Source organism: Trichechus manatus, unplaced genomic scaffold, assembly GCF_000243295.1.
Source record: "Trichechus manatus latirostris isolate Lorelei unplaced genomic scaffold, TriManLat1.0 scaffold00049, whole genome shotgun sequence".
NCBI lineage: Eukaryota > Metazoa > Chordata > Mammalia > Sirenia > Trichechidae > Trichechus > Trichechus manatus.
Window position 1 is genome coordinate 7,815,298 of NW_004443985.1, and position 9,887 is coordinate 7,825,184.

At 37.6% G+C, this 9,887-nt stretch overlaps 1 protein-coding gene across 6 annotated transcripts in view; it reads right to left on the reverse strand.

Moving 5' to 3' along the window:
• The window catches only part of STT3B (STT3 oligosaccharyltransferase complex catalytic subunit B), a 103,983-nt gene that overhangs the window by 31,793 nt on the left and 62,303 nt on the right, over nucleotides 1–9,887 (reverse strand). The gene's annotated exons all lie outside the window — the stretch shown is intronic.

Here is a 9,887-nt window from a genome sequence, read left to right on the forward strand (position 1 = left end):
GAAAAATCAAATCCTTGCGAGCTAGCCAGCTAGTGGGGAAAATCAGAGATGTACACAAATGACCCCAATACATAACAGAGCAAGTACATGCAACATCCAAGAGATCTAAACAAACAAACAAAACCTCACACAGCTCTCTAAGAGGCAGCAACCTCCTGTCTTCTTGACATGCACAGAGAAGCGGCAGTCGGGACTGCTGGTACAGCTTGCTCATGTTCGCAGAAAGCCTCACCACCACAAACCCACAGCTAGCCATCACACCCCGCCCCTGGGCCTGCTTATCAAAGTCTCTACGAAACCTGATTAAACTACTGGGTACATCTATCACAACTTTCTAGTCATCTATGCTAAGCTACTTTTCTTATACTTTAAACCAAAACAATAAAGGTTTTCCATCAAAATGATGAGTTCTAAGAAATTCTCACCATGAGCAATGTTGTAAATCATCTACCACATCATGAAAACATCACCACACTGCCATCCTGTGGAAGCAGTTACTGGCATTCACTGCTGCAGGTCATACTTGCAATGTGTTAGGAAAGTTACAGAAAATTTTACCATTAGAAAGATATAAATAAGGTCTATTGTTCTGTTTAGAGGAGCCCTGGTGGTGGTGCAGCGGTTAAGCACTCGGCTGTTAACCGAAAGGTTGGCGGTTCGAAACCACCAGCTGCTCCGCGGGAGAAAGATGCGGCAGTCTGCTTCCATAAAGATTTACAGCCTTGGAAACTCTGTCCCATGGGGTTGCTGAGTCAGAATTGACTCACTGGCAGTGGGTTTGGGTGGAATGTTCTGTTTAATTATTTTGAACCCAAGAAAATTTCTTTGATTTGGGACCAACAGTAATCTTTCAAACAGAGCCTTTTCAAAGTGCTTTATTTATTTATATGCAAGAGTATGAGGGGGGACAAGATTGATGCGGAGTAGAAATAAACCACTGCCCTTGCCTTAATGTACTCAACTGAGTAAAAAATAAAAGGCACTGAAGGTCTAAATCAAGTTCCACTGAAATTTCAAGTTTTGAAAAAGCTCCTGCTGTTTCTCAAACTAAAAGCTTTAAGTACGTTCTCCTGAATGAAACATTACAACTTATGCTGACAGTACTCTTTATACTTTCCCTCAAAGAAAACAGTGTCAACCAAGAGAAACATAGTAGGAAAATCCTGTAAAATAACTCTTCTCAGAATATTTATGATATATATTTAAATACAAACATTTTCCAATTTATAAAAAGAAAGATTAGATACACCTGTATCTACTTAAGATTTTAGGTGTTATATGTAATTTCTGTTGAAGAAAAGAAACTTTTTATGAGATAAAGACCTCCGAAGATCTCCTATTATAGATAACTCAGCCTCCAATGTAGAGGATAAATTCCTTTTGTAAAGGCTCCATTAACTGGCTATGAAAAGATAAGATTAGCTAGATAAACGTCCCTGAGTCGACTCATGGCAACCTTACACACAACAGAATGAAACACTGCCCGGTCCTGTGTCATCCTCATGGCTATGAAAACAGATATTAAAAATAGCTGCACTGTATTTTTACACAAATAACACCCATGTTATACATTTTTTGCCAACCAAAAAATCAGCATAGCGCGCTTACGAAAATACCTCACAGGGGGAGGGTGTGGTTGGCAAAAAAAAGTATAACATGCATGTTATTTACGTAAAAATACAGTAAATGCAACCAATTTTACTTTATTTTTAACAAATATGATTAGAAGTTTGTAAGAATGTTGAAGCTTTTGATTAATGAGGAACTTTACTACTTCGTGAACATTTCTGATTACTGTGAACCCCGGTAAATAAACCGAGTGAATTGTAAGAAACTTAATACATGATTAAAGTTGTTTTTTCTCCCCCCTTTGAGAACTGATTCTTCTGGATGAGCAGAAATACATGGTTAATTTAAAAGGCATACATTATGAGAAAAATTTCTATTCCAAGGATGCTGCTCATAGTAAACTATGTAGGGAATGTGTCACTGAAATTGATTTTTTACAAGCTTGAGTTGTAAAAGCAGCAAGAATAACTTTTTCAAAATATTTGAGTAGAAAGACACTTATAATACAACATTCTAAAATAGTAAATATGTCTTGTATTGATACCTAAAATGAAGTCAAACAAAACAAAAAACCAACAAATCTAGAAGAAAAACTATATGAGTTTGTTTTATGTAACTAAAAAGTATTAGATAATGCTTCTCAGTACCTTTAGGAACTAATTAGTAAAACTATCTAATATGTCAAAAAGCAGTAATAGAACAAACATCAGCAAACTTAATTCACTCATAAACTAAGAGTAAAACATGCACAAAATAAAAAGAATTTAAACCACACGGAATCACAAATCATGTACCGACTAAGAAAGCACATGATTTATTTAGGTCCTTCTTCACACATCCTTCTCTTAATGTCAACGGCTATTGGAAATAGGCTTCTAAATTCATTTACCTAATACCACTAACAATCTATTAACTTCTACACAAAAGCAAATCTTCTGAACTACAAAATAGATAACAGTTCTCAGTAAGAACAGACCCTTAAAGAAAATCTCTCTCAGGTCTATTCTTCTAGATAAGCAGCCTAAACAATCTATCACATCTGTTTAGTTTGCAGAAGGAAGTGGAGCCCTGGTGGGTGGCGCAGTGGCTAAGTGCTTGCTGCTAACCAAGCACCGAACCCACCAGCTGCTCCACGGGAGAAGGACATGGCAGAGTCTGCTTCCATGGAGATTACAGCCCAGCCTTGGAAACCCCATGGGGCACTGCTACTCTGTCCCAGAGGGTTGCTAGGAGTCGGAATTGACTCCACTGCAACATTTTTTTTTTCTTTAGTTTGTAGAACATGAAGATTCTTTGTTTCTGTTCACTGATAAAACCTTTTTGACCAAGCCAGTGATTACTCCTAAATCAAAGTTTGGAGACCCTTGCTCTAAATACCCTGGGTCTTAATACAGGCAGCTATTGGAAGACCAGCCCTTTGCCAACTACAAAATAATCCATTGACAGTATAGGTGCAGAAGCAACAGCATCTTTCCTTCAAGTACTCACTGAAGTACAATTTTTCCCCCCAAAATAACTTCTAAAATATCCACTGAAAAAGCTGTAAAGGGGATCCTTAGGTATTCTAAACCAGTCTAAGAAACCTCTCCACCCCCAATAACTACCGTCAATGCCTACTGTAGGATACTCATCTGGACAATTCACTTTATATGATCAATAGTGCAACCATTGTCTAAATGAAAAATCAGGACACTGATTTTGGGGGGTAACTATCACAGTCCCATTTGCCTATCTGCTTTTGGCCCATGTATCCTGAAGGTACAATTAGTAGGAAAGGCAAAACAATGAACTCAGCATACAGCACTGTTGATAAACTTTAACATTCTAGGTAAAATAGGAAAGTCGTATTTCAATGTTATGTGTACTTGTTTCACCTCTGCAGATAATGTATTTTGTCTATGGGCTCTAAGAGTCTTGTCCTGTTTAGTGTTTTCAATCACCTCATATGCATGTGAAAGCTGGACAATGAATAAGAAGACCAAAGAAGAATTGATGCCTTTGAATTACAGTGCTGGTGAAGAATACTGAAATCCCATGGACTGCCAGAAGAACCAATAAATCTGTCTTGGAAGAAGTACAGTCAGAATGCTCATTAGAAGCGAGGATGGTGAGACTTTGTTTCACATACTTTGGACATGTTATCAGGAGGGACAAGTCCCTGGAGAAGAACATCATGCTTGGTAGAGCAGAGGGTCAGCGAAAAAGAGGAAGACGCTCAACGAGATGGACTGACACAGTGGCCGCAGCAATGGGCTCAAGCACAACAACAACTGTGAGGATGGCACATGACTGAGCAGTGTTTCGTTCTGCTGTACATAGGGTCACTAGGAGTCGGAACTGACTCAACGGCACCTGACAACAACAAGGTTGTTTACTATATTCTTTAAAAAAGAGTTTTTTAAAAATAAACAAAAAGCTGCTCGGTTAACAGGTTTTAAAGATCTTCTATCATGTACAATCGTGCATCATCACATAAGGAAAGATACTTTGATATTTAGCATTTCTACTCCATACAATGTTAATAGCAATTTAAAAAGGCATTTCTGTAGTAAGAAAACATAGCAACTTCTGTACTGCTCTTTGGATTCTTAACTCATTTACAGTTCTCATTTGAGAAAAACCAATTCTATTCTATGTTTAATCATGACTTTATCATGCTTGAGTTCTCATTGATTTGTTGAAAAATGCAAGTAACTTTAATTTCTTGAGTAAATTACTCTGTAAGCAGTACCAGGTATGTGGAAGACCAGACAACGCTCCTTCTATTTTATCAATTCACCCACGGTCCTACCTCAGTAAACTGCTGCTAGTCTTTGTTATTTCACAATAATCCTAACCCCTCTTCCCAGAAGACAGACTACCCAAGGCCTGGAATGGGCCATGTTAATAAAGGTGATAAGTATTAATACAGGTAATAAAGAGCCAACCACATAAATAATACTTAGCTTTACCTATTAAAGGAGTACCTAGGTGGTGCAATGGTTCATGTGCTCAGCTGTTGATTGAAAGGTTGGTGGTTCGCATCCACCCAGAGGCACCTTACTAGTTTGGTAGCTAATATGTAGCTTATGTTATTGTTGTGTGCCTCTGAGTCAATTCTGACTCATAGTGACCCCATAAGACAGAGCAGAACTGCCCCAAAGGGTTTCCTAGGCTGTAATCTTTACGGAAACAGATCTTTTCTCCCACGGAGCTGCTGGGTGGGTTCGAACCACCCACCTTTCAGTTAGCAGCTGAGCACTTAATCATTGTGCCACCAAGGCTCTCTGTGCTAATAAACTTCATGTGAACACACAGGAGCTATTTCTGATCTGAAGCCCACAAAATTAAAGCCCTTTCTAATGTTTTTCAAGCAACACTACCCGAAACAAAGAGTATTTAATTCTATATATTTTAAAAAGTAAAATTTGGTAGTATTCTTCCCTGCTTAAACAGTTACTACATTTAAAAAAAAAACTGCTAAAACAATATACAGAAAAACCTGCGAAAGCTAGAACTTGTGCAAGGCAAAAACATCCTAACAAAGAAAAGCCCAAGACCAGATAGCTTCACTGTTGAATTCTACAAAAAACATTTAAAGAAGAATTAACACTAATCTTTCTCAAATTCTTCCAAAAAATAGAAGAGGGAATACTTCCTAACTCATCCTATAAGGCGATCATTACCCTAATAGCAAAGCCAGATACAGAAACCACAAGAAAACTACAGACCAATATCCTTTAAGAGTATAGATACAAAAATCCTCAACAAAATACTAGCAAACTGAATCCAACAGCATATTAAAAGGATTATACGCCACGATCAAATGGGATTTATCTCAGGAATGCAAGGGTGCCTCAACATAAGAAAATCTGTTTAATTAACACCACAGAAGAAAAAAGAAACATATGATCATTTTAATTGATGCAGAAAAGGAATCTGACAAACCCCAACGTCCTTTCATGACAAAAACACTCAACAAGCTAGGAATAGAAAATTCCTCAACATGATAAAGGGCATGTATGAAAAACCACAACTAACATTATATTCCATGGTGAATGACCGAAAGCTTTACCCCTAAGATCTCGAACAAGCAAAGGATGCCTGCTTTCACCGTTATTCAACACTGTACTGGAAGTTCTAGACAGGGCAATTACGGAAGAAAAAGAAACAACAGACATCCAAAATGGAAAGGAAGAAGTAAAACTATCCTTCTTTACAGATGGCATGATGCTATATGTAGAAAATCCGAAAGAATATATAAGAAAGCTACTAGAGCTGACAAACGAATTCAGCAAAGATGCAGGGTATGATATCAACAAATAAAAATCAGGTGTGTTTCTGTACACCAGCAATGCACAATCTGAAAGCAAAATTAAAAAAACAATTCCATTTACAATAGTTATCTAAAAGAATAAAATACGTAGGACTAAATTTAACCAAGGAAGTAAAAGAATTGTACACTGAAAAATACAAAGCATCGTTGAAACAAACTAAAACCTAAATAAATGGAAAAACACTCTGGGTTCATGGATTGGAGACAAAATTGTTGAGATGTCAATACTACCCATAGTGACCTACAGAAAAAGAAGAACAAAGTGTGAGAACTCACACCTCCTGATTTAAAAACTTACTACAGAAAGTACAGTAATCAAAATACTGTGGTACTGGCAGAAAAACAGACCAATGGAATAGAATTGAGAATCCAGAAATAAACCCATACATCTATGGCCAAATGATTTTCAACAAGGGTGCCAAGTCTATTCAATGGGGAAAGAATAGTCTTCTTAACAAATGGTGCTGTAACAAACGAATTTCCACATGCAAAAGAAGTTGGACCCCACACCATATAAAAAATTAACTCAAAATGGATCAACAACCTAAATGTAAGAGCTAAAACCATAAAACTCTTAGAAGAAAACACAGGGTAAGTCTTCACGTGCTTGGACTTGGCGATGGATTCTTAGATATGACAATAAAAGCACCAGCAACAAAAGGAACAACAGATAAATTAGACTATATCAAAATTTAAACTTGTGCATCAAAGGACATTATCAAGAAAAGCGACAAGATGACCTGTAGAATGAGAGACAATATTTGCAAGTCACACATCTGTTATAGGTTTAATATTCAGAATATACAAAGAAATCTTACAGCTCAACAACAAAAGGACAAACAACCCAATTGAAAAAACAAAGGACTTGAATAGCCATTTCTCCGAAGAAGCTCTACAAATGGCCAACAAGCACATAAAATGCTCAACATCATTAGTCATCAGGGAAATGCAAGTCAAAATCATGATATACTGATTCACACCCACTTAGGATGGCTATTATCATAAAAAAAGGAAAATAACAAGTGTTGGCAAGGATGTGGAGAAACTGGAACCCTTTTGCACTTGCTGGTGGGAATGTAAAATGGTGCAGCTCTTGTGGAACAACAGTTCAAACAGTTCAACAGAGAACTCTCATATGACCCAACAATTTTACACCTAGGTATATACCCAAAAGAACCGAAAGCAGGAACTTGATGTGGAGAGTGGAGACCCCCTAAATCTTACAGGGCTTGGCCACAGTAATGAAAACTAGGATAAGGTCCAATTTCCCTTTCCCCTAGTCATGTGATGGAAAAACTGGCAAAACAAGTTTCTCTGCTGGTTAATAAGTGTACCTAAGTAAAACAATGGAAACCCTGGTGGCACAGTGGTTAAGAGCTACAGCTGCTAACCAAAGGTCAGCAGTTCGAATCCACCAGGCGCTCCTTGGAAACCTTACAAGGCAGTTCCACTCTGTCCTATAGGGTCGCTATGAGTCAGAATCAACTTGACGGCAAAGAGTATTTAAGTAAAACAAAGAAGGAAACGCTCCATGACGCATGTTATCTGGTTTAAGTTAAAGGCTGGGGTCCTGGTATTTTCCTATAACCACCTTGTGACTATGACTCAGGATCAGATGATCATGAGTCTACCCCAGCCACCACATAGCCTGGTTATTAAAACCCCAGAACCAATCCTGTAACCGTTTAAACTTGTATTATGTATGTATCCTAGTCATGGTCCCTTCCCTGCTTCTGCAGCCCCATCTATGACAGTGATGAACTGACCTGGTACCAACCATGACCTCGTGATGATTTTCTTTGTCCTCTACAGTATATAATAGACACCATGACCGTGATTCAGTGGATTCCTTCGGCCTCTGTATTGGGCACATGCTGATGATCTCTCTCATTCAAACGATCGTCTTTGTCTTTGTCTTGGCTTAGTAAAAGCCTCTTTTGATTAAATTTGTGTCCAGAGTCTTTTTCCCCTACGACAAACTCAAACGGTACCTGTACACCAGTGTTCACTGCAGAATTATTCACAACAGCCAAAAGGTAGAAACAACCCAAATGCCCATCAACGGAGAAATGGATAAACAAATTGTAATATATACATATAATGGAACATTATTCAGCCATAAAGAGAAACAAAGTTCTTACACATGCTATGACACAGATGAACCTTGAAAACATTATGCTGAGTGAAATAAGGCAGACACAAAAGGACAAGTATTATATGATCCTACTTATGTGAAATATCTAGAATAGGCAAATTGATAGAGACAGAAAGTAGGTTAGAAGTTACCAGGGGTTATGAGAGGGGGCAACGGGAAGTGATTGCTTACTGGGTACAGTTTCCGTTTGGGATGACAAAAAAGTTTTGGAACTAGATAGTGGTGAAAGTTGAACAACATGGTGAATGATTAATGCCACTGAGTTGTACATTTAGAAATGGTTAAAATGGCAAATTTTATGTTATATATATTTTACCACAATAAAATTAAAAAGAAAAATTGTTGTTAGTTCCATCGAGTAGATTCAACTCATGGCAGATAGCTGTAGCAAAATTTATCTTCCATTAAAAAAAAAGAACAATCCCTAGATTTACATTAGGGTTTCATCCCCTTAGTCTTTCTAAAAACCCCCTCAGCCTCTGGAACCCTTTCTACTTCTCTGACTATTTTCATAACTTTAACATAACAGAAGCAAACACTTAAACAACACTCTGGGCTTGCCCTGTTAGAAGCACCCATAACACTGAGTCATTTTCCTCATAACTTACTCTGCAAGGTAGGAGCTGTTATTATCTCTATTAGACTCATGGGGACTTTAAGGCATGAAGAAATTAAATAGTTTTCCCAAAGTTACAAAGTAGGTGACTAGGCCAGAAATCAAATCCTGGTAGTTTGACTCTGGAGCCTGTTCTCTGAACATCTATGCTGTTAAAAAAAAAAAAACAAAAAAACAAAAAAACACCAAACCTGTTCTCATAGAGTCAATTCCGACTCATAGTGACGCTATAGAACAGGATAGAACTGCCCCATAGGGCTGCCAAGGAGCAGCTGGTGGATTTGAACTGCCAGACCTTTTGGTTAGCAGCCAAATGCTTAACCACTGGGCCACCAGGGCTCCGTCTATGCTATGGCACCTCTCATTTGTGGTTACAGCATCACAAAACCTCTGGAAATCTGTTTCCATACAATTTTCTCCTCTCAAGATCAAGATTTATCTCTAAAACTTTTAGGACTTGATTAACTGGAAAGCCTAACAAGACTTTCAAATTCAAAGTCCTGAAACTGATTTTCACAGACTTCTTCCTGTTTCCATTTTGTTCATATGCAATAAAATTGATTACACTGCGTGATATAAGCGTCGGTTTGAACCCACCAGCAATCTGCTTCCGTAAAGATTTACAGCCTTGGAAACCTACGAGGCAGTTCTGCTCTGTCCCATAGGGTCGGCTATGAGTCGGAATCAACGCGACGGCAACGGCTTTGGTTGGTTGGTTTGTTTGTTTTACAGGAAGGTCATTTTTGTTCGTCTTTGTATCCTAATGGCTAGTACAAAACTTAGTATCTATTAGACAAAATAAATTCTAGAGCTTTCAGCTCTTGTATCCTGGAATTACTATATGCAATATTTTTAAGTTTGTTGTTTAAGTTTAACCAACTTCAGATATGTTCTGCTTATAGCTGCCAAGTATGACAATTACTGCTTTATTTTTAATTCATTCAAGAGTAGGATTATCTTTTCTATATTCACAAGATACACAATCCCAGAATAATTTGTACGAAACTAAAATATGTGGTATGCCTATCACATTTTATTCTTTTCATGGTGGTTACCAGCAAATATTACCATAAAAAATACATTTTAGATAACATTGGAACAATTCTTTTACTCTATACTCAAATTAACTCATGAAAGAAAATGTAGACAATACTATAAACATGAAACTGGAGGACATTATGCTGAGTGAAATAAGTCAATCACAAAAGGACAAATATTGTATGAGACCTCTA